General features: G+C 42.3%; 1 pseudogene; it reads left to right on the forward strand.

Annotated features, from left to right (window-relative positions):
* The window catches only part of LOC105728176 (non-POU domain-containing octamer-binding protein-like), a 77,001-nt pseudogene that overhangs the window by 8,059 nt on the left and 42,871 nt on the right, over positions 1-26,071 (forward strand).

Raw genomic sequence — 26,071 nt, forward strand, 5'->3', positions numbered from 1 at the left:
AGAACCCACTGTGTGCCCACCATTGTGCCAGATTAACTCATTTAATTCTCACAAACTATGAAGTTGAAAACTATGCTGGTCTCATAGAGTATGAGATGAAGCTGGGATTCCAAGCCTCCTGTTGTGTTTATTTCCCAGGGCTGCTGTCACAAATCACTACAACCCTAGTGGCTTAAAACAAAAGAAACACACACCCTCACAGGCCTATAGGCCAAAAGTCCAAAACCAAGGTGTCAGTGGTGTTGGTTTTATTAGGAGGGTCTGAGGGAGAATTTGTTCCAGGCTTCTCTCCAACTCCTGTCCACCCGGATAATCCAAGATAACTTGGATAGGTAGGCCCATCCGTCCTCTCTCTGCCTCTATCCACCTGGATAATCCAAGATAACCTATTCATCTCAAGAACCTTAATAATTACATCTGCAAAGACCCTACTCCTATACAAGGTAACATTTACAGGTAACAGGAATCAGGACTGTACCTTTGGAAGCATTATTCAGCCTACTACCCCTGACTTATTCCAAAGCTGTTCCACTCTATCACATCTGCTTCTAGTGTCCAGTTATGGTTTACTTAGAGTATCAGTCTGTATTAATGAGAAATGGGAATGGACACTAAAACAGAACTTTCCAAAAGCACATTTTCAGCAAATTAAAGGTCTCGAGTCAGCTAAAGATAGCGAATACTGGTTGTATTGTTGTGTGCCAGAGTGGCACTATTGCATCATGGTGGGCAGGTGCCTTTTAGAGAAGCCCATTAGCCAACATGTTTACAGAGATGTGGCTTAGATAACTGAAGGGAACCCAGGAAAGCTCCCCGCTTCAGAATCCCAAGGGTCTTGACCCTCTGTGGGTCTTTTCAAATTCAGCTGGTGAGAGAATACATAAACATGTGACTAAAAATGTCCACAGATCTACCAGATGGTGTCAGACAACAGAAAGGAGGTGGACTCAGCAACCCAGAATTACTGCACATGGATGGTACAAGTGACCATTATTATGCTCCATCTTCATAGGAGGAGACTGTGTGTGTGCACATATGTACATGTGTGGTGTGTGTGTGTGTGTGCATGTGTTATGCATGTGAGTGTGGATGTTGGTGGGGCAAATGCCTAGGGCAATAATTTTGCTCCTCCCCTTTTTTAAGGACTGTATTATTTACCGGTGGTGTGTCATGCCACTTTCTGTGTGGCCTGCTAATTACTAGGGCTTGGGGACACTACCTCACAAACAAGCTTTTGTTTTGATTATTTAAATTAAGTTGGAGAAATGTGGCAACTTGAGAGATAAGCCTCTGAGAGAGAAAAGACTCAACTATGAGCTGGAGTCTACCTGAGTTCCTCCATCTGCTGAAAATTGAATGTGATTTGAGAATTTTTGTTTGCTAATAGAGAATAGCATTTAAGAAACATTCTCTCCGGGAGGGTGAGAGGGAGCATTGTGTAAGTGAACCATCATAGACGCAGAAGCAAGACAAGCTCAGCACCCACCATTTTAGCATATTTGCTGTCTGACATGGAGAAAATTACTTACCCTTGTTGATTCTCATGTTCTTTGTAAAATGGAAATACTAATCTCATTTTTATAAGAATAAATCCAGTTAACATGAAAAAATGTCTCAGTTCAAGAAACATGTGGAGCTCTGAAGGAAAGCTCATTCCTTCCCTGCATTAAGGGGATAACACTGGAATAATTACGAAGGGCTTCAAGTTTTGGGAGACCCTTACTCCAAAGTAAGGTAAGCATAGGCAACTGTTTTCTAATATCATGTTTATAAATAAGAGCACTGCCTTGCTTGAGTTGCCATGACCTGATCTTGCAGGAGGACTCAGCTCACACCCCTTGTCTGGGGCCTTCCCTGTGCAGTGCCTGCTCTTTTCTGGGACAAGGCAGTGTCACAGTGCTGCTTGCATAAACACTTCTTGCCCCTGGCACATCCCCAAAGTTCAGCATCCCTATTCTAATTCATCAGCTGCCCCACCCTGTGCCTGGGTGGGTGGCTGCCTTGAGGAGTGGAACTGGTTCAGGGATCAGTGCAAAGTGTCCCCTGTCAGAACAAAAACCTCTGAGGAGATAAGGGCCCATTGGCTACTCTTGAACTGCTAGAACAAATTTCCTAAGATGGTTGACTAGCAGGAAACAGAGACCAAAGTAATTGAGTTGAACACAGAGAATGAAATAAAGGAGCTTCACTGTCTAACATAGGAAAAACGGAATATTGGCCAGATGCGGTGGCTCATGTCTGTAATCCCAACACTTTGGGAGGCCAAGGTGGGCAGATCACCTGAGGTCAGGTGTTCGAGACCAGCCTGATCAGCATGGAGAAACCCCATCTCTACTAAAAATAAAAAATTAGCCGGGTGCAGTGGCTCATGCTTATAATCCCAGCTACTTGGGAGGCTGAGGTCGGAGAATAGCTTGAACCTGGAAGACGGAGGTTTCACTGAGCTGAGATCGTGCCATTGCACTCCAGCCTGGGCAACAAGAGCGAAACTCTTTCACAAAAAAAAACCAAAAACGGAATATCGGAGTGAAATTGTCCCCATGTACAGAATCACTTACGGAATCATACCAAGTATCTGTGAAGTATTCTCCTCAGAACTGGCCTTGACAGCCTTACATGTGTGATGGAAGAAAACCTTTCTCTGGCAGCATCAAAAGTGGCATTTTTCATGCCGGCACTGCACACCCCAGCTTTCCCAGAGATGAACTCAACTTCCCATTGGATCTCCTCTGCAGTACTCCGACCCAAACAAGCCACTACCAACCACTCCTCTGTTTACAACTCTGTAGTTTTGCTATTTCCAGGATGTCATATAAGTGACATCAAACAGTATGTGCTCTCTTCAGATTGGCTGCTTTTTTTTAAGGACTATGCATTTAAGACTTACCATGTCATTGCATGGTCTATTCATTAAATTTTATTGCTAATCACTATTTTGTATGTGGACGCATCCTGGTTTATTCATTCCTTAAATTATTTGGCCATTATGAAGAAACCTGCAATCCCTAATTCTGTGCTTGTTTTTGTTTGGACATAATATGGAATTGACCCAGTAGCATTTGATCTTGATGTCCATTGAGTATTCCTATGTGTTTATGTGGTAGTTTTTACACTAGCAATGAAAATACTCATGTGTTTATGGAATTAGCAAAAAATATTTATATATAGACTCTTTGTAGCCTATTTTAAATGGTTATCACATTTGTGTGCATAGAAACAAGTTTTATATATTATAAGCTGATCAAGGCAGATTTAGCTTAATAATTTTGGAAATGGGAAATAATGGCCTCTACTCTTTTTTGCAGCTGCCATGATTGTCCATTATCATATTTCTGGCCAAAAACTTTATTATCTGTTTCTAATTTATTAATAATTTCCTAAACTAGACCACATCAATTTTTTTCTTTCAATAAAGCTTTTTTCCATTGCTATAATAGTATATTTTTATATGAACATGCTTTATGATATGTTCATATTAAACATTGTCAGCTAGGGCTGGGTATGGTGGCTCATGCCTGTAATCCCAGCACTTTGGGAAGCTAAGATGGGCACATTGCCTGAGGCCAGGAATTCTAAACCAGCCTGGCCAAGATGGTGAAACCACATCTCTACTAAAAATACAAAAAATTAGCTGGCCATGGTGGCACACACCTGTAGTCCCACCTACTTGGGAGACTGATGTGTGAAAATTGCTTGAGCCCAAGAGGTGGAGGTTTTAATGAGTCGAGATTGTGCCACTGCACTCCAGCCTGGGTGACAGAGTCAAAAAAGAAATAAACATTGCCAGCTAATACTGGTGTATAATAAAAACGCAAGAAAGTATTTTCCTTCTGATATTCTTAGTTGCATTTCAGAGGTAGCATGATTTCCCTGGAGCATTAAAATTTTTATTTTATTTTATTAAATAAGGCGCAGATCCCTTGTTATCATTAGCTCTTTGATTAGCTATGTTGATTCTGTGATAACCCTAAATTGGGAAAGGCAGCCTCAGAAAAGAGAACTATTCAGAGTCATCTGGGACTCGGCTCTCGATCAGCAGAAGTGGTGAAATACTGGAGGGATGTGGGAATCATTTGTCTGGTGTGTATGTGCTGAAATGGGTAAGCATGGGTAGACTGAAGAGAGCTGGGGCCTGATGTTTGGGAAATAGGGTCAGTGCAGTGGAGTTTACCATGTGGGAGAGCATGAGGTCTTATCGTGTGAACTGGATAAAGAGAGTGTCTCTTCATTTATCTGACAGGTGATAGGCTGGATCTGATATATTCCTCAAAACCTAGATGGTGTAGCTCACTCACACGTAAGTTATATGGGCATAGCCTATTGCTCCCAGGATACAAACCTGTATTTAGTCACGTCTCTGTACTGAATGCTATAGTCAACTGTAACACCATGGTGATTGGGTTGTGATCCCAAAGTACCTGAGACAGGTCTCAGTCAATTTAGAAAGCTTATTTTGCCAAGGTTAAGGACATATTCTTGACACATCAGGAGGTCCTGATGACATGTGCCAAGGTGGTCAGGATAGAGCTTGCTTTTATACATTTTAGGGAGACATGAGACACCAAGCAATATGTGTAAGATGTACAGTCATTTGGTCCAGTAAGGTGGGATGACTGAAAGCAGGAAGTGAGTGTACTTGCAGGTCAGAAGTTGGTGAGAGACAAAATGTTCCATTCTTAATCCTTGATCAACCTTCCACTGAATATGCAATTTAGTCTTGTTCAATGAATCTGCATTTTTACATATACATTAGTGCAGAGGAATGGCCAGATCTTGGCCCAACACAACCCCCACCCCCGGGTTCAAATGATTCTCATGCCTCAACATCCCGAGTAGCTGGGATTACATGCATGTACCACCACACCTGGCTAATTTTTTTTTTTTTTTTTTAAGTAGAGACGAGGTTACTCCATGTTGGACAGGCTGATCTCAAAATCATGACATCAGGTGATCCGCCTGCCTCAGCCTCCCAAAGTGCTGGGATTACAGGTGTGAGCCACTATGCCTAGCCAGGGAGCATATTTTGATTCTAATATTGTCAGCTGTATTTCAGGCATAACTTGTTTTCCTCAGAGCATTAAATACTGCTTTGGTATTTTATTACACAAATAAAGTACAGTTCCCTTTTTACCATTGTCTTTGTTACTAGATATATTAACATCTAAATTTAGAAACATTCCAGAGTCTGGGCTTCTAGTAATTCTTTGTGATTCTCTAAAAGGTAAATTATTTTTTGCGACAAGATACAGTGACGTCTAAAGTTACATTGAATGTCCTGCCACTTTTGTTTCTCTAGTTTCATGAATTCCTGCAAAGCATCATTGGGGGAGTAACTTTGACTACCCTTTTAAACTCTTCTGTATAAGAAATGATCATGTTGAAACATTGCGTAATTGTGGTCACAAATTCTGTTTACATTCTTCCTGTCTTTGAAAATGTATTCTAGTGGCAAATATTTGCTTCTGTTGTATTGAAGCTGAAAGGAATGCTGGGAAACAAAATAAACACAGGCATTCATTAGAATAAGTGATCCAGTCACAATAAATTTGCTATTTGAACTTTTTTTTTTTTTTTTTACAAAGTCGTACATTTGAAAACATCCAGCCACAAATTGAAATATTCTCCAAAATGTGATTTTTTTTTTTCCCGGTTCTAAGTGTGACCAGCTTACCTAAAGAGTGAACCACGCAAGAAAAATGATATAATAAATACGTTTACATGTGGATCCAAGATGGCTGAATAGGAACAGCTCCAGGGTGCAGTTCCCAGTGAGAACAGTGCAGAGGGTGAATGCCCACTGCATTTCCAAACAAGTTTTCACTGCCTACAGACCAGAGATTCCTGGGCCTAAAAGCACCACGAGTTTTCAGCACGGTGCCAGTGCTGGGTTGGCACACAAATTCACACAAGTCCAGGAGACCATTTCGACTGGCACCTGGAACACCTGGGAGACAGAGCTGCCCATTCAACTGAAAAGGAGGGGGCTGAGACAGGAAGCCAGGTGATCTGGCTCCGTGGGTACCACCCCCACAAAACAAGCAATCTGAAATGCTCTGGATTGAGAGTTTCGCAGCAAGTGCAGTTGGACCCAGGATGGTCCAGCTCAATGGGGGGATGGGCGTCCCCATTACCAAGGCAGTCCGCCACTACTGAGGCATTTCACACAGCAGCTGGGCAGAGCCTGCAGCAGCTCAGCAATGCCTCTGCTGGCAGACTGTGACTAGACTACGTGCAGGGCATGGCATCTATACAAGAAGGCAACAGCATGACAGGAACTTATAAACCACAGGACAGAGCACCTGGGAAAAGATGCGCTTATGAGTTCTGCTGCAGCATGCGTAAAGGTACCTGCCCAGCACTTCTGCATGGAACAAGGTAGCTCCTAGCACAGCACTTGAGCTCCTATAAGGGACAGACTATCTCCTCAAGCAACTCCCTGACCCCCATATACCCAAAGAGACACCTCTTAAAGCAGAGCTCAGGCTGATATCTGGTGGGTACCTTTCTGTGATGAGGATAGCAGAGGAAGAAACTAGCCACAACCCTTGCTTTTCTCCAGCCCCTGCAGGTGATCGCCAGGCGAATGGGGTCTGGAGTGGACCTCCAGTTGTCCTGCAGCAGAGGGGCCTTACTGTTAGAAGGAAAACTAAGAAACAGAAAGAAATAGCTTCAACATCAACAAAAAGGACATCCACTCAGAGACCCCATCCGAAAGTCATCAACTACAAAGGCCAGAGGTAGATAGAGCCACTAAGATGGGAAGAAACCAGTGCAAAAAGGATGAAAACACCAAAAACCAGATCGCTTCTCCTCCAAGGGATCACAACTCCTCACCAGCTAGGGATCAAAGATGGATGGAGAATGAATCTGATGAATTGGCAGAAACAGCCTTCAGAAGGTGGGTAATAACAAACTTCTTAGAGCTAAAAGAACATGTGTTAACTCAGTGCAAAGAAACTAAGAACCTAGAAAAAAGGTTAGATGAGATGGTAACTAGAATAAACAGCTTAGAGAAGAATATAAACGACTTGATGGAGCTGAAAAACAGCATGAGAACTTTGTGAAGCATACAAAAGTTTCAATAGCTGATTCGACCAAGCAGAAGAAAAGATATCAGAGATTGAAGATCAACTCAATGAATAAAATGAGAAGGCAAGAATATAGAAAAAAGAGTGAAAAGAAATGAACGAAGCCTCCAAGAAATACGGGATTATGTGAAAAGACCTGGCCGGGCGCGGTGGCTCACGCCTATAATCCCAGCACTTTTGGAGGCCGAGGTGGGTGGATCATGAGGTCAAGAGATCGAGGCCATCCTGGTCAACAAGGTGAAACCCCGTCTCTACTAAAAATACAAAAAAAAAAAAAAAAAAAATTGGCATGGTGGCACTCGCCTGTAGTCCCAGCTACTTGGGAGGCGGAGGCAGGAGAATTGCTTAAATCCAGGAGGTGGAGGTTGCGGTGAGCTGAGATCACGCCATTGCACTCCAGCCTGGGTAACGAGCGAAACTGTCTCACAAAAAAACACAAAAACTAATCTACGTTTGATAGGTGTACCTGAATGTGATGGAGAGAATGAATCCAAGCTGGAAAACACTCTTCAGGATATTATCTAGGAGAACTTCCCCAACCTAGCAAGGCAGGCCAACACTCAAATCCAGGAAATACAGAAAACACCACAAAGATATTCCTGAAAAAGAGCAACCCCAAGGCACATAATTGTCAGATTCACCAGGGTTGAAATGAAGGAAAAAACACTAAGGGCAGCCAGAGAGAAAGGTCAGGTTGCCCACAAAGAGAAGCCCATCAGATTCACAGTGGATATCTCAGCAGAAACCCTACAAGCCAGAAGAGAGTGCGAACCAATATTCAACATCCTTAAAGAAAGAACTTTCAACCTAGAATTTCATATCCAGCCAAACTAAACTTCATAAGTGAAGGAGAAAGAAAATTCTTTATGGACAGGCAATTGCTGAGAGACTGCCTCACCACCAGGACTGCCTTACAAGAGCTTCTGAAAGAAGCACTAAACAAGGAAAGGAACAACCAGTACCAGCCACTGCAGAAAACATAGCAAATGGTAAAGACCATTGACACAATGAACAAAATGCATCAACTAATGGGTGAAACATCCAGCTAGCATCAAAATGGCAGGATCAAATTCACACAAAGCAATATTAACCTTAAATGTAAGTGGGTTGAATGCCCCCATCAAAAGACAGACTGGCAAATTGTATTAAAAGTCAAAACCCATCAGTATGCTGTATTCAGGAAACCCATATCACACACAAGGACACACATAGGCTAAAACTAAAAGGATGGAGGAAGATTTATCAAGCAAATGGAGAGCAAAAAAAAGCAGGAGTTGCAATTCTTGTCTCTGATAAAATGGACTTTAAACCAACAAAGATCAAAAGAGACAAAAGACATTACATAATGGTACAAGGATCAATGCAGCAAGAAGAGCTAAGGATCCTAAATATATACGCACCCAATACAGGAGCAGCCAGTTACATTAAGCAAGTTCTTGACCTACAAAGAGACTTAGACTCCCACACAATAATAGTGGGAGACTTTAACACACCATTGTCAATATTAGATCAACGAGACAGAAAATTAACAAGGATATCCAGGACTTGAACTCAGACCTGGAACAAGCAAACCTAGTAGACATTTACAGAACTCTCCACCCCAAATCCACAGAATATACATTCTTCTCAGTACCACATCACACCTACTCTAAAACTGACTACATAATTGGAAGTAAATCACTCTTCAGCAAATGCAAAAGAATGAAAATCATAACAGTCTCTCAGACCACAGTGCAATCAAGTTAGAACTCAGAATTCAGAAACTAACTTAGAACTGCACAGCTTCATGGAAACTGAACAACTGGCTCTTGAATGTTGATTCGATAATGAAATGAAAGCAGAAATAAAGATGTTCTTCAAAACCAATGAGAACGAAGACACAACATCTCAGAATCTCTGGGACATATTTAAAGCCGTGTCTAGAGGAAAATATATAGCATAAGTGCCCACATGAGAAGGAAGGAAAGATCTAAAATCTACACCCTATCATCAAAATTGAAAGAGCTAGAGGAGCAAGATCGAAAAAACTCAAAACCTATCGGAAGACGAAATAACTAAGATCAGAGCAGAACTGAAGGAGATAGAGACATAAAAAACCCTTCAAAAGATCAATAAATCCAGGAGCTGGTTTTTTGAAAAGATCAACAAAATAGACCACTAGCCAGATTAATAAAAAAGAAAAGAGAGAATAATCAAATAGATGCAATAAAAAAATGATAAAGGGGATATCACCAGAGATTCCACAGACATACAAACCATAATCAGAGATTATTACAAACAACTCTATACACATAAACTAGTAAACCTGGAAGAAACTGATAAATTCCTGGACACTTACATCCTCCCAAGCCTAAACCAGGAAGAAGTCAAAACCCTGAATAGACCAATAACAAGGGCAGAAGTCGAGGCAGCAATTAAGAGCCTACCATCCAAAAAAAGCCCAGGTCCAGATGGGTTGACAGCTGAATTCTACCAGACTTACAAAGAGGAGCTGGTACTGTTCATTCTGAAACTATTCCAAACAATCCAAAAAGAGGGAATCCTTCCCAAATCATTTTATGAGACCATCATCCTGGTACCAAAACCTGGCAGAGACTCAACAAGAAAAGAAAACTTCAGGCCAATATCTGTGATGAACATAGATGCAAAAATCTTCAATAAAATACTTGCAATCCTATTGCAACGGCACATCAAAAAGCTTATCCACCATGATCAAGTAGGCTTCATCCAGGGGATGCAAGGCTGGTTCAACATACTCAAGTCTATAAATGTAATTCACCACATAAACAGAACCAAAGACAAAAACCACATGATTATCTCAATTGATGCAGAGAAGGCCTTTGACAAAATTCAACAGCCCTTTATGCTAAAAAAAAAAAACCCCAATAAACTAGGTATTAATGGAACATATCTCAAAATATTAAAAGCTATTTATGACAAACCCACAGACAATATACTGAATGGGCAAAAACTGGAAGCATTCCCTTTGAAATCTGGCACTAGACAAGGATGCCCTCTCACCACTCCTATTCAATATAGTATTGGAAGTTCTAGCCACAGCAATCAGGCAAGAAAAAGAAATAAAGGGTATTCAAATAGGAAAGGAGGAAGTCAAATTGTCTCTATTTGCAGATGACATAATTGTATATTTAGAAGACCCCATCGTCTCAGCCCAAAATCTCCTGAAACTGATAAGTAACTTCAGCAAAGTCGCAGGATACAAAATCAATATGCAAAAATCACAAGCATTCGTATATACCAATTACTGAATTAAAGAGAGCCAAATCAAGAATGAACTGCCATTCACAATTACTACAAAGAGAATAAAATACCTAGGAATACAACTAACAGGGAACATAAAGGACTTCTTCAAGGAGAACAACAAACCACTGCTCAGCGAAATAAGAGAGGGAACAAACAGATGGAGAAACATTCCATGCTCATGGTTAGGAAGAATCAATATCATGAAAATGGCCATACTGCCCAAAGTAATTTACAGATTCAAACTATCCCCATTAGGCTACCAATGACTTTCTTCACAGAACCAAAAAAACCACCTTAAACTTCATATGGAACCAAAAGAGAGCCTGCGTAGCCAAGTCAGTTCTAAGCAAAAAGAACAAAGCTGAAGGCATCACACTACTGGACTTCAAACTATACTACAAGGCTACAGTAATCAAAACAGCATGGTACTCGTACCAAAACAGAGATACAGACCAATGGAACAGAACAGAGGCCTCAGAGGCAACACCACACATTTACAACCATCTGATCTTTGACAAACCTGACAAAAGCAAGCAATGGGGAAAGGATTCCCTATTTAATAAATGGTGTTGGGGAAAACTGGCTAGCCATGTGCAGAAAGCAGAAACTCGACCCCTTCCTGACAGCTTACATTAAAATTAACTCCAGATGGATTAAAGACTTAAACATAAGACCTAACACCATAAAAACCATAGAAGAAAATCTAGGCAAAACCATTCAGGACATAGGTGTAGGCAAGGACTTCATGACCAAAACACCAAAAGCATTGGCAACAAAAGCCAAAATAGACAAATGGGACCAAATCAAACTCCACAGCTTCTGCACAGCAAAAGAAACAGTCATTAGAGTGAATCAGCAACCAACAGAATGGGGAAAAATTTTTGCAATCTACCCATCTGAAAAAGGGCTGATATCCAGAATCTGCAAATAACTAAAACAGATTTACGAGAAAAAAACAAACCCATTCAAAAGTGGGCAAAGGATATAAACAGACACTTTACAAAAGAAGACATACATGAGGCCAACAAACATAGGAAAAAAATGCTCATCATCACTGGTGATTAGAGAAATGCAAATCAAAACTACATTGAGATACTATCTCACACCAGTTAGAATGGCAATCATTAAAAAATCTGGAGACAACATGCTGGAGAGGATGTGGAGAAATAGGAATGCTTTTACACTGTTGATGGGAGTGTAAATTAGTTCAACCATTGTGGAAGACAGTGTGGCGATTCCTCAAGGACCTAGAAATAGAAATTCCATTTGACCCAGCAATCCCATTACTGGGTATATATCCAAAGGATTATAAATCATTCTACGATAAGGACACATGCACACAAATGTTCATTGCAGCACTGTTAACATTTTTTGGCCATGTTAAACATGTATTTATATTGGAGGAATCAAAGATGTCTTATATATTTAAAAATAATTTTGTATAGTACAGCTCTTGTTAGGGTATAAACATATTTGATTGAAGAATTTTCTTTGCTCTTAGATGACACTAAGAGAAAAAATACTGCAAAACTATAGAAAAGAATTATGGCCCAAGTAAAGTAGCAGTATTAACTTTTAAAATTTGTTGTCGATTGTCCACTGCAGAAAACAGACTCAGATGGAAATGAGTGTGAAGGATGTGTCTTAGGGAGTGGACTTGGGCTCAGCACTTGGAGTGTGGGGAAAGGAAAGAATTAGGATTGGGCATAGGAAGAATTGGGGCTGTGATGCATCACAACAGGGATGCAGCTGACTCCAAAGGGAGCCCTGAAGCTTGGGTAGCCTTGCAGAATTTTCCTCTTTGGGGAGAGGAGCTTGTTTATCCCCTGTACTTGGTAGGGATTCACTAGAGAAGAGGTAATCTCTTTTAGTGAGATCATACCCAGCTCGGGTTATATGTTCTTAAGTCTTGAAGGGAATAGGGCAGAGAGATCTGGGCACTGCAGTATTCATGACAATTCCTCCATATTTCTGTGGCTGTTTGTCTCATATAAATTCTCAGGGTGGCTCCTTTAGGACTCTGGTGGGACTTTTTTTTTTTTTGAAAAACTTGTAAGGTTATAAGGGAAAAAGGTTAGTAGGACAAATTCCAACCCCAGTTGCTACTGGCGAGGCAGAGCTCTAGGCTAAACTCTCTGATTCATTCTAGAGCCCTTTACCTAACTTTGTGGGCAGCTGACACCTTCCTTCCTGTGGGGACCAAGTTCATGTTTACTTTTCTTAGGCTATGGGAATGGAAATTAAGGGTTTATGATTAAAATTAGATGATGAAATGCTAACGTATGCCAACCACCTTGATGTTAAGCTGAGTGCTCACTTCTCTAATGTGCAATAGCAGCTTTCCTCCTGATGACTAGGCCATGTACCTTTTCCAGGATGACAGTTATCCCTAATTCATTTTTTTATGGTGGCCCTGGACACAAGGTGCCCAAAATGTTGAAGTGGCAGCTGTATTTTTTATCTGCTGGTAGAAGAGTTCTCTACACCTGTGGTGCCCAGAATTGTGGAAATGGGAAGCATGCATTCCTGAAGTGGGTTACTGGGGGTGATAGTAACAGGAGCCATTGTGGCTTCCATGCCTTAATTCTGAGACCTGTATATTTTTTCTTTGGGGGATAGTGCATCAGATAATGGTCATTGATTTAGCATGCACATTGTATACTGGAGGATGGTGCCCTGTTTTTAATTTCTAATAATGTGTAGAAATTTTACAAATGTTTTTTAAACGTGATTAGAAATTAATGTCAATGCCACTCAGAGTTTGGGAACACTGCTCTGTGTACATTTTGTCTAATGGAAGAATGCTAGGAAAAACTCCTGGGAGCATAAACATCTTAAACAGAACTTGCCATTGCGTATCAAAGACTCTGTTAATGATGCAGTTTCCCAGTACAAACAATACATATAATTTGTCCTCAACTTTTCAATCTGGGTTTGCTCTACAGTAGAATTAGAATTTAAAACACCATGTCAGCCAACTCAGTGAAGTTCAATTGTGAGTAGAATTTCTGCTTCTGAATTCTTTTAGTTTAAATAATGGCCTGTGTGTTGTAAGCTCCAGAAACTTCTTTGAAAATGTGTGGGCAAAAAAATGTTCCTCTAACAGCTGTTGAAAGAATGCAGTCTTACTAAAGGGAATTAGACTAGGGAATATAGATTTAATTTCATTCACTTTGATTTAAAGCAAAATACGGTAAGAATTTTATAAATTTATGAACCCAAACTAACCAGAATCCTCAATAAACTTAATTTTTATTGTTGTTGCTATACTCATATTTCTTGAGAAAGAGGCAAGGAGTAGAAACTAGTTCACACTCAATATTTATGTCCCTCCAAAAATCACCTTCCAGGGATGCATGAGTCCTATACAGATTCAATCCAGTGTTCACATCCCATATTTACAATCCCTATGCAGAGGTACTGATGTTTAAAATAATAACTCAGAGATATTACAAAATGTAAAATGATCAAAGGAAGATTCAGTAGTGTTCTGGAGACTGTGCCTATTTAGGAAAGAAAATTTGCCTATGTACTTAAAAAAATCACACACACAACTGAATAGACTGACAAGTGTTCCAAATTAACTTAGAGTTAATCTAATAATCAATTTTCAAAGCATTCTACTCACCTGTAATCTTACTCTGCTTGATTTAACCCATACCTCACTTGGTGGCATCTATGTCCTCAGTAGTTTAGACAATTTTTTCTCAAAGTCCCATGTCAGCAGTGCAAGGTTAGAGGTGTTCTGGTTGACACGTGTGTGTCTTTCCACATGTCAGACTATTGTTGAAGAAGAACTCATAGTAATTCTCTGAGTCCTTCACAGAATTTCTAATTACAAAAGCCACGAGCTACATGGAGTTCCCAAGGAGACAGTTCTCCTTAGAACTTCCCATTCACTCCGTAGTCAGAGCCATGGGCACACAGACTCGATCCATTCTACAAGTCAATCTATATTGCATACCATACATAATAGTATATTTAACCAATATATAAATATTATAGGTTAAACATTCCACAACAAACAAGGTAGCAGTTAACATCAAGAGGAGAAAGAGATAGGAGAAAGGGTAAATGAGCAAGTCCCAGTGAGAGTGAAGAAGACAAAAGGATTCCTGGTCTGGTCCATTGGTCTCCCAAGGAGGAGTCTTTGATATGGCAGAGCCTTTAGAAGTGGATGCCAAGTGCTTATCATGGGTGACTGCAAGACTGGGTTAATTAAGGCAGCTGTTTGGAGAGGCTGAAGGTCTGCCTTTTTTTCCTCTCTCCCTTATAGTCACAGAGTCCTCTGGTCAGAACCTATAGTGGAAGAGTGTGCCTGTTAACTTCCTTACCTGGTTGGATGCAGTCTTTACATTTTTAATTGTTTGTTAAGCAAAATATCCTTGTTGGCAAAGTCTCATATGAAATATAAATGCAGTATTTTTCTAAGATGGAGTTTAATGAAGGGGTGCTCTATACACCCCAATTTCATAGTTTTGGGGTATTTCTGGATTTACTTCCTCAGAGTTTACGCTCCTATTTCTGGGGGACTTTTCAATTTCTGTTGCTACCTGGTTGCCAAATATTACTTCTTTCTAGAATTCATTAAAAAAGTATAATCCAGCAAAAATATAAAGATTTTTGTGGGTTTTGAAAGGAAAGTCATATCACACAATGAGTCAATGGAAATCTTCTTGGCCCAGTGTAATTTCCACCCTTCCTCTTGTGGCCATTCTTCATCCAAAACGTTCTGGGCCTCTGGCGAAGTGCCTCTCCCCACTGAGTGCAGCCCCTAGGTCTTAGAAGGGAGTGATTCCCTGAAGCTGATAATTTTTAGCTATCTCTTGGTCTCCTCTCCCTGTGTCCCATTGAATTCTAATGAATAATGTTCACATCACATTAAATTTTTACTTCTTATGAAATTTTTCTAAATTGCCTTCTCATCTCCCAGTCCTTGAAGAATAAATAGCCCTTGATTTTGCAGATCCAACAATCTTAATTCAGTTCAGCTACCACATTTGATAGATGAGGAAACTAAAGCTCAGAGAAGGGAAGTGATTTACCATATAATATTGGGGCTATTTAGAAGCAGAGCTGAAGCCATAACTCTGGTCTTCTTCCTCTTAGGCCAATGCCTCTATCTACTTGGGTCATTTTTTGCTGCTTTCCAGATTGGCAAGATTGTAATAATGAAAGATGACAGGGTTGCTTATGCACCTTGTATTCTTGTCTATTACAACTATAAACCTGAATATATGTTTCCCAGAATAATCATCTAATAGAAGAAGATAGTGTGATTTCCTGTCCTGTAAATCATGAAAAAACACCTCCTGTATCTTCTATTAATGTTTAATACATTGTTTTTCATTCTGTAAGGAATTCATCTCAGTGTAATTGTGTATACATACTGCCTGTTTGTCTCTCCTTATTAGTAGATGCTGACTAACATTACAAGGTAATAATTGGTTATACTGTATTAGGAGAATAACAGTTTATAAAAATATTACTTGCCAATAAACTTCATACTTTCTTTTCCTATTCAGTGAAGCAATTGTTTGACTTTATGGCTGCACAGACAGTTTTTCTTTCATAGCTAAGTTTATTTTAGTCATCAGGCAATCAGGTGGCACAAAAGGATTAAAAACTACAGGAAACCAACATGTAGCAAATAAATTTGAAGATCATGTTCACCCCGAATAAACAAGTGCCTTTAAAAAAAGTTCTTCCATTATGCTAGTTTATATAATGGAGTGTAAAGAAAAAAAAAATTCTTCCAACTTTTAACTTCAAACACTGAAAAGTTGAAAAAGAAGTACTGTAAAGACACATGTGCCCTTTATTTAGATTCACAAATTATTAACATTTTCTGGGATTGGCTTTGTGTGTCTCTATGTCTCTTTTCCTCTTCATATACACACTCATTTTCTCTCTCACACACACATACATATACATGCACACACATTTTGGGGAGTGCTGAACTGCTTGAAAGCAAATTGCAGACATCAAGATTATACAAAAATACTTAAGGTATTTTTCCCAAAATTAGCACATTCTCTTATATTACTACAATAACAATCGCAAGACATTTGCTACTGATAATATTATGTAGTATACAGTCTAAATTTAAATGTCTCCACTTGCTCTCAAATATTCTTTATACTAGTCAGGGATCATATATTGGATTTTTTGGTCATGTTTCTTATTTTCATCAGTCTTGAACATTGTTTCCCCTCCTCGCTTTTCCCTCATCTTTCACAACCTTGACATTTTTGAAGAGTTCAGATTAATTGTCTCATAGAATGTTTCTCAAACTGGATTCATCTAACTGTTCTTCTGGATTAGATAAAATGTTCAGGCAAATATTATGTTTCCCATTGCATTACATCAGGAAGTTTATAATGTCACTTTATCTCAATATTTGTGAAGCTAAGATTCATCTCTTCATTTTAAATTCCATACTTAATGAACATTTGATGGGTAATAGAGATATATCAATGTCCTTTTCCTAACAATATGTTAGTGCATAGTGTTAGGAGTAATTTAATGTCAGAATCTCATATTACCTTGGTGGTATTTGCAAAATGGTGATTTTAAATTTCAGGCATTGTTTTAGATCAGGGGCCAGTAGATTTTTCCAGTACAGAGCCACATTCTAAGTATTATAGGCATGTGGGCCACATATGGTCTTTGTTATATATTCTATTTCTTCTTTAGCTGTGGAAAAATTATTAGCTCATGGACTGCAGGAAAATAGTCTGCAGCAGGATTTGGGCCATGAGTAGTAATTTGTCAAAGTCCTGTTCTATGTTATAAAGAAGAGCTTTCTTTTTCCTTGTAACACCTGTGTGTGTGTGTGTGTGTGTGTGTGTGTCAGAGTGAGAGAATGAGATTCTTTAATAACTTTATTTCTTTTATAGAGTTGGTCTGTTTAAGCTTTTTTTTTTTTTTTTTAATAAATACTCTTTTAGATTTAACTTTGGTAAATAAAACTGTTTTAAGAAAATTTCAATTTCATCTTCTTCTATGCTTTCTGATACAATAACCACTAGCTGCATGAGACTTCAAATTTAAACTAATTATAATGAGATTATAATTAGAAATTAAATAAATTGTTAGAAAAAAATTGAGCTTCTCAGCCACGTGAGCCACATTTATTTAAGTGTTTATGTATTCACTCAACATATGTAGCTAGTGGCTCCATATTGAACAGTGCAGATATAGGACATTTTTATGATTTGGAAGTTGTATTGGATAGTAATCAATGCAGATTTCAAATGTATTTGCATAGAGTTGTGCAAAATAGTCCCTTAGAGTTAGTTAACTTATAATGTTTTTCTTGTCTTTTTTGGCTTTTATGCTTATTTCCTTTATTACTAGTTTGTCTATTTCCTTTTTTTAAAGGTACCAAAGTATTTATTATATCTACCGTTTTTCTGTTTTTATCTCACATTTTCCTTTCCTTATTCTTTCTTTTGATTTAGTTTATCAGTTTTTTTTTTAACTTTTGTTTTATGATCAGAGGTACCTGTGCAGGTTTATTATATAGGTGTTACTGGGGATTGGTGTACGATTATTTAGTCACCTATATGGTAGACACATACTGATAGGTAGTTTTTCAGTCCTGACCCTCCTCTTTCCCTCCATCCTCAAATAAGTCCCAGTGTCTGTTGTATCCGTGTGTACTTAATGTTGAGCTTCTACTTGTGAGAACTTGTAGTACATGGTTTTCCCTTCCTCTGTTAGTTCTTGTAAGATAATGGCTTTTACCTTGATCAATGTTGCTGCAAAGGACATAACCTCATTCTGTTTTATGGCTCCATCATATTCCATGGTGTATATGTACCACATTATCTTTATCAGTCTACCATCAATGGGCACTTAAGTTCGTTTCATGTCTTTGCTATTGGGAATCATGCTGCAATGAGTGTATGCATGCATGTATCTTTTTCTTTTCTCTCTTCCCTCCCTCCCTCCCTTCCTTCCTTACTTCCTTCCTCTCTTTTCTTTCTTTCATCCTTTTTTCTTTCTTTCTCTTATCTTCCTTCCTTTCTTTCTCTCTTTCTTTCTCTCTTCCTTCCTTTCTTTCTCTTTCTCCTTCTTTCTTTTTTCTCCCTCCCTTCCTCCCTCCTTCCCTCCATCCCTCCCTCCTCTCTGTTTCTGTCACTCAGGCTGGAGGGCAGTGGCACCATCTTGCCTCATTGCAAGCTACACCTCCCAGGTTCAAATGATTCTCCTTCCTTAGTCTCCCAAGTAGCTGGAACCACAGGTACCCACCACCAGATCCAGCTAATTTTTGTATTTTTTTATTAGAGGCTGGGTTTCTCCATGTTGCTCTGGTTTTCAGGCTGGTCTTGAACTCCTGACCTAAGGTTATCTGCCCATCTCAGCCTCCCAAAGTGCTAGGATTACAGGTGTGAGCCACTGCACCCGGCCTCCACCACTCCCTTTTGTATGCCCCATCTCACACCTTGCCCATGCCACTCATGCTTACCCCCTGCCTTGCCCCACGGTCATTTGTGACTCCTGCACTAAATGGCCTTCAGTCCAGAGACCAGACATCAGACAGCAATCTGGACCTCTTCCTTGATGGGAGGTGAGACCTCCAGAAGAGGAAAATGCCTGCTATGGAGCCTGCAGGCTGAACACGGTAACTTTCCGGGCAAACAGCTAGAACAGAACTGAGTATAATTTCCAGCCAGAAAGAAAACTTCCCAGTCAACTCTTCCCTGACCCCATTTTACACATGGAAACACTAAGGCTCAGAGGAGAGGAGATAGAGCAGGCATTGGAAACATAGTCTCCTGGCTCCAAAGCCAAGTTCTGTCCACCCAGCCAGGCTCCATCCTTCCTTCTATAAATGTTTATAACAGTATGTGCTGGGCACTCTTGTTAGGCCCTTTTACACATATCACTCAGTCTGCTTTTCCCATTCGTTTGACAAGTGTTTATTGAGCTCCTACTGTGTGCAGGAGCTGGACTCGATACCAGGGACATCTTGGTAGAAAACTCAGGCAAAGTCTACACACCTGGGGTTCTAACAAGACAAAGAGAGGGTTGGCGCCATGGGCAAGGCTGTAAAGGCAATGAATAAAATGGTGGGGTCAGACAGGAAGGGTGGTCAGGGATGCTCTCTGCATGGAAGGGGCATCTTCTTAGCTTTGAGACCCAAATGCCAAAATACCTGTGAGCAGCAGGCCATGCCCACTCAGTAACAGAGCTGAGCCACAACCCTCCATAGATGCCAAACCAAACACCAGATCAGGCCAGCAATGTGGGACAAAGACGATGGCCTGGAAGGGTCTTGCCACCTGAGTTCACAAGGGGATTTTTGTTATGCTTCTTTATTATTACAGTGGGGTTGGGGGTCCTTAGAGCACAAGAAACTCTAGGAACCATAAGTCAAGATCGATGCTCCAATCCCTGCTCTGCCCTTGCTGTGTGACCTCTGGCTGCCATTGCCACCTCTCAGAGCCTCAGCTTCCTTCCCCTTCTGTAAAATGGAGAGTGGCAAGGGGGTCCAGGGAAGACAGCTCCTTCATGCAAAGAGCTGATGTCTGCACGTGGCCCCAAGTCACAGATTTGTAATGGGGATTAAAATTACTGATAAGTGGCCAGGCATGTTGGCTCACACCCATAATCCCAGCACTTTGGGAGGCCAAGGCAGGTGGAGCACCTGAGGTCAGGAGTTTAAGACCAGCCTGGCCAACGTGGTGAAACCTCATCACTACTAAAAAAACAAAAATTAGTCCAGCATGATGGTGTGTCCCAGCTACACGGGAAGCTGAGGCAGGAGAATCACTGGAACCCAGGAGGTGGAGGTTGCAGTGAGCTGAGATCATGCCACTGCATTCCAGCCTGGGCAACAAGAGTGAAACTTTGTCTCAAAAGAGCAAGCAAGCAAGCAATTACTGATAACCTTACAGATTGTCAGAGGCACATAAGGACCCATGGGGGGGACCACACCCATCCTCTCACACAGAGAGGGGAGCAGTCTACCTACCCAAGACCACACAGCAACTGGCTGTCAGCAGCTGCATCGCCCCAGCCTCTCCATTATGGCCCCGGGCTTCTGACCTGCCCTGGAGGGGCCCTTGGGCCTCCCCCTACCACCTCATCTCCCTTCCTCACTTTAGCTCTTCTCTGTGGCCCCTGCTTATGGCCAAAGGCTGGGGATCTTATGAGTTTAACGCAGCTGAGCATCTGTGCTTTCAACCAGAGCCAGAGCACCAGGCCCCATGCACATCAGCTGTGATTCTCCACTGGTTCAAAACCACCTAAGGACTAGCTGGTTGTGTGTGTGGAAGAGGGGGTGCTGTTCTTCCTCCAGATTGACAACATGATAGATTGAAAAGTACATGGGAGGCTGGGTGCAGTGGCTTATGCCTGTAATACCAGCACTTTGGGAGGCTGAGGCGGGTGGATCACCTGAGGTAGGAGTTTAAAACCAGTCTGGCCAACATGGTGAAACCCCATCTCCTAAACATACAAAAATTAGCTGGGTGTGGTGGCATTTGCCTCTAATCCCAGCTACTCAGGAGGCTGAGGTGGGAGAATCACTTGAATGCAGGAAGCAGAGGTTGTAGTGAGCCGAGATCACACCACTGCACTGCAGGCTGGGTGACAGAGTGAGACTTTGTCTCAAAAAAAAAGAAAAGAAAAGTGCATGGGCTCTGGAGGCAGAGAGATGGAATTGAATCACAGCTTTTACTTCTTAGCTGTGTGCCCTTGGACAAGTTTGCTTCTCTGAGCCTCAGTTTTCTCATCTGTGAAATGGGAACAACATTTGGCTTGCCAGGGGTCTTAGGATGACTGGGGAGTGCCTGGCACGTAGTAGGTGCTCAACATGTGTGCATTCCCATGGCCATCTAAGAGGCCTGAGGGCTGCCCTCCCACCCTTCCCCCACAATTCCTGTGACTGCCTCTTCAATGGGTACTCAGGGTGATAAGGAGGAACAGGTGAGGGAGCCAGGCTGGATCCACACCCACCCACACCCATTGTTAGGGAAACAAGCTTTAATGCCTGGTCCTGCTGCTGGTGGCTGAGAGTGTAAAATGGGACCCAGAGCCAACCTCTCCCTTCCTCTAAGGCACGCCAAGGCAATAGTGTTTAAAAGGAAAGGAGGCAGTGGCATGGAGGCTCCAGAGACTGAGCCCTTCCTATGTCAAGAAGGGAGCCAGTGGGGCCCACTGCTAAGGGCCATCTGGCAGGTGTTCCACTCTACCTTCCTTCCGGGACCCACAGTCTCTTCATCAGTGATGTCTTCAGGTTCACTGTCCCCAAGCTGCTTAGGTGAGTCCAGACTTCAGGTGCTCTGCTAAGGCTAGTGGTCTCTTAATGGCATCCCTCCAGGGTCAGGGGACTTCAGCTCCTGCCTCTGTCTATAGATCTGGTACTTGGGACACTGGAGGGTGGGTCAGAAGGACACTGAGGAAGGGGAATGATTAATGAGAAAGTGACTGTCCCCCAGAAGGGGAAATAAGCAAGCTCTTACCTGACTGCATCAATTAGCTTTTGCTGTAAAATGCCCCAAGAGTCAGTGGCTTAACATTACAAGCATTCGTTTATTTAATTCATGGTAATGTGGGTCAGTAACCTGGGCTGGGCTCAGTTAGGTGGTTCTTTTCTTGGCTGGCTTTTCTCATGTGCCTGCAGTTGTGTGTCTGAAGCTGAGATGGCTTTCTGTTCCATGTGGGTTCCCATCCTCCAAAAAGCTAACTCAGACTTCTTCATGTGGCTGCTTGGAAGGGTTCTAAGCAACAGGCCAAAAGCCACATTTTCTCTTGAGGCTCAGAGCCAGCATAGCTTTACCTTCACTGTACTCTGTTGGTCAAAGGTGGTTTTGTGGCCAGCCCAGATTCAAGTGGTGGGTGCTCAGCTGCCATAACAGAGCATCACAGACTGAGTAACTTCAACAACAAATGTATTTTCCTAATGATTCTGGAGGCTGGAAGTTTCAGATCAGGTATCTGCAAGTTGGTTCCATCTGAGGCCTCTGCCTTTGGTGTGCAGGAGGTCAGGAATTCAAGACCAGCCAGGCCAATGTGGTGAAACCCGATCTCTACTAAAAATACAATTTTTTTTTTTGAGATGGAGTCTTGCTCTCACCCAGACTGGAGTGCAGTGGTGCAGTCTCAGCTCACTACAGTCTCCACCTCCTGAGATTCAAGAAGTTCTCTGCCTCACCCTCCCAAGTAGCTGGGATTACCTACAAAAATTAGCCAGGTGAGGTGACACATGCCTGTAGTCCCAGCTACTCAGGAGGCTGAGGCAAGAGAATTGCTTGAACCCAGGAGGCAGAGATTGCAGTGAGCCAAGATGGCACCATTGCACTCCTGCCTGGGCAACAGAGTGAGGCCCTGTCAAAAAAAAATAATAATAATCTAACTACTGACTGAGAGCCTGTGGTCCCAAATGGGGCTTAAACTCCTATCGAGTTTTCACTGCTTCTTGAGTCAGTTTTGTGAAGGTTTTTTTTTTTCTTTTTTGAGACAAAGTTTTGCTCTTGTTGCTCAGGCTGGAGTATAATGGCATGATCTCGCCTCACCACAAACTCTGCCTCCTGGGTTCAAACAATTCTCCTGCCTCAGCCTCCCAAGTAGCTGGGATTATAGGCGCCCACCACTGTGCCCAGCTAACTTTTTTGTATTTTTAGTAGAGATTGGTTTTCACTATGTTGGCCAGGCTGGTCTTGAACTCCTGAGGTCAGGTGACCCACCCACTGTGACCTCCCAGAGTGCTGGGATTACAGGCTTGAGCCACCGTGCCCGGCCTCCCTTCCTTCTTAAGGCTGAGCCATATTCTGCTGTATGGATGGATCACACTGTGTTTTTCTTTTCATCTGATGGTGGACCCGTTGGTTGATTTTGCCTTTTGGCTATTGTGAATCCTGCTGTGAGCACAAGTGTGCAAATAGTTCCTGCTTTCTGTTCTTTTGGGATGGATGGCTGTGGGTTTCTGAGAGCAAATGGTAATGCTGTGTTTAAGTGTTTTGAGGGACCACCATTTGTAAAGTGTTTTGTTGTTGTTTTGTTGTTGTTGTTGTTGAGATGGAGTCTCACTGTGTCACCCAGGCTGGAGTGCAGTGGCATGATCTGGCCTTACTGTAACCTTCACCTCCCAGGTTCAAGCCATTCTCGTGCCTCGGCCTCTTTAGTAGCTGAGATTACAGGCACCTGCCACCACACCTGGCTCTTGTGAAGTGTTTTAATTATCCTTTTTTACTGTTCTGGAGCTGGGGTTGTGACCCCAGCCCTGTTTCTCTCCACTCCTGCTAAGGGACTCCCTGTAGGCAGCCCAGTCCCCAACTCTGTGCAGGAGACAGCATACCTGGAAGTGAAGTTGTGTCGGTCCTGCCCTAGTGCTGCTGCTGTTTTAGGTAAATATCCTGTGGGGTCAAGAGAGAAAATCCCAAGTGCACTTGTGGAACACCATGGGCATCCCCGAACTCAGGACAGTGGAGAGATGGGGTGTTGGAGGGGAAGTGACCCTGGAAGCTGCTTAGCCCCACTCTGTCTCCCACCCCAACTTTTTTTTTTTTTTTTTTTTGAGATGGAGTCTTGCTCTGTCACTCAGGCTGGAGTGCAGTGATGTGATCTTGGCTCACTGCAGCCTCTGCTTCCCAGGTTCAAGCTATTCTCCTGCTTCATCCTCCTGAGTAGCTGGGACTACAGGTGAGTGCTACCATACCTGGCTAATTTTTGCATTTTTAGTAGAGCTGGGGTTTTGCAATGTTGGCCAGCTGGTCTCCAACTCCTGACCCTAGGTGATCTGCTCACCTCGGCCTCCCAAAATGCTAGGATTCCAGGTGGGAGCCAAGGCACTCAGCCAAGCCCTGGTCCGTTCTAATCCCACCACCTGTGAAATGCTTCTAGAAGCTCACAGTAACAATGGCCCCAGTATGATGACTCCTACTCCCTTGCTCCCTGAGTTCTGGGGACCCACAGTGAGGAGTGATTGTTTTCCTCACTCACCTAGATGTGATGTGATGAGCCTGGTCAAAGAAGTTTGCTGTTGCTGACTTGCACCTGGTGAGACCCCTGCCCTGTGGAAATTGCCCCCACTGAATCCTCATGCCTCAGTTTACTCAGCTAATTTAGATTTCCGTCCCTGCCCCAGGCTGGGTTAGGCTCCTCCCTGTCATGCCATCCAGGAATCTCCCATGTGATATTTATTTATTTATTTATTTATTGAGATGGGATCTCACTCTATCACCCAGGCTGGAGTGCAGTGGCACGATCTCAGTTCACTGCAAACTCTGCCTCCCGGGTTCAAGGGATTCTCCTGCCTCAGCCTCTGGAGTAGCTGGGATTACAGGCACCTGCCACCATGCCCAGCTAATTTTGGTATTTTTAGTAAAGATGGGGTTTTACCATATTGGCCAGGCTGGTCTTGAAGTGATCTAGTGATCCGCCCACCTTGGCCTCCCAAAGTGCTAGGATTACAGGCTTGAGCCATCACGCCTGGCACCTAATTCCTATTCACTGGTCATAATGGGGGATATGGAACCTTTCCCCAGAATACATGCTGGCCCGATCAGAATATCAGGGTTCAGGCTCCTAAGAGATGGTTTCCCTGTTTGTGCTCCACACCCAAATAATCCATCGTAGTCTGCTGTCAGACAACTTCCAGGAATGACAGTGGCTGTAGTCTAGCTGGAAAAACACGGAAGTAGGAGTCAGTAGACCCCTGGGACTCTTTTGACTCAGCCACTAACAACTTAGTGTGGCCTTAGGAGAAAAAGAAACTGGAGCGACCATGTCTGTAATCCCAGAACTTTGGGAGGTCGAGGTGGGAGGATTGTTTGAGCCCAGGAGTTTGAGAGCAGCCTAGGCAACATAGCAAGACCCCATCTCTGCAAAATAATGCAAAAAATTAAGGTGTGGTGGTGTCCCCCTGTAGTCCCAGCTACTCGGGTGGCTAAAGTGGGAGGATCACTTGAGTCCCAGAGGCCAAGACTGCAGTGAACCAAGATCATGCCACTGCACTCAAGCTTGGGCTTCAAAGTGAGATACTGTCTCAGAAAAAAAAAAAAAGCTGGAGGTTTTGTTTTCTCATTTGTAAAAGGTGGATGATATTATCTCCTTCACTGAGTTACTGTGAGGATGGAAATTGTTTTTTTTTTTTTCTCTTCTTTTAGAAATACAATTAATTAGATAGGCATAGTGGCCAGGTGAGGTGGCTCATGCCTGTAATCCCAGCACTTTGGGAGGCTGAGGTGGGTGGATCACATGAGGTCAGGAATTCAAGACCAGCCTGACCAACACGGTGAAACCCTGACTCCACTAAAACTACAAAAATAAGCCCAGAATGGTGTCACGTGCCTACAATCCCAGCTACTTGGGAAGATGAGGCAGGAGAATTGCTTGAACCTGGAAGGTGGAGGTTGTAGTGAGCTGAGATCATCCCACAGCACTCCAGCCTGGGTGACAGTGAGACTCCATCTCAAAAAAAAAAAAAAAAAGCCAGATATGGTGACCCCAGCACTTTGGGAGGCTGAGGCAAGTGGATCACCTGAGGTCAGGAGTTCAAGACCAGCCTGACCAACATGCAGAAACCCCATCTCTACTAAAAATATAAAATTAGCCAAGCATGGGTGGCACATGCCTGTAATCCCAGCTACTTGGGAGGCTGAGGCAGGAGAATTGCTTGAACCTGGGAAGCGGAGGTTGCAGTGAGCCAAGATTGCACTCCAGCATGCACAAGAAGGAAACTCCATCTCAAAAATAATAATACTTAG

The sequence above is a fragment of the Aotus nancymaae genome, unplaced genomic scaffold (genome assembly GCF_030222135.1).
Source record: "Aotus nancymaae isolate 86718 unplaced genomic scaffold, 86718_ANA_hifiasm-v0.15.2.pri h1tg000029l, whole genome shotgun sequence".
Lineage (NCBI taxonomy): Eukaryota > Metazoa > Chordata > Mammalia > Primates > Aotidae > Aotus > Aotus nancymaae.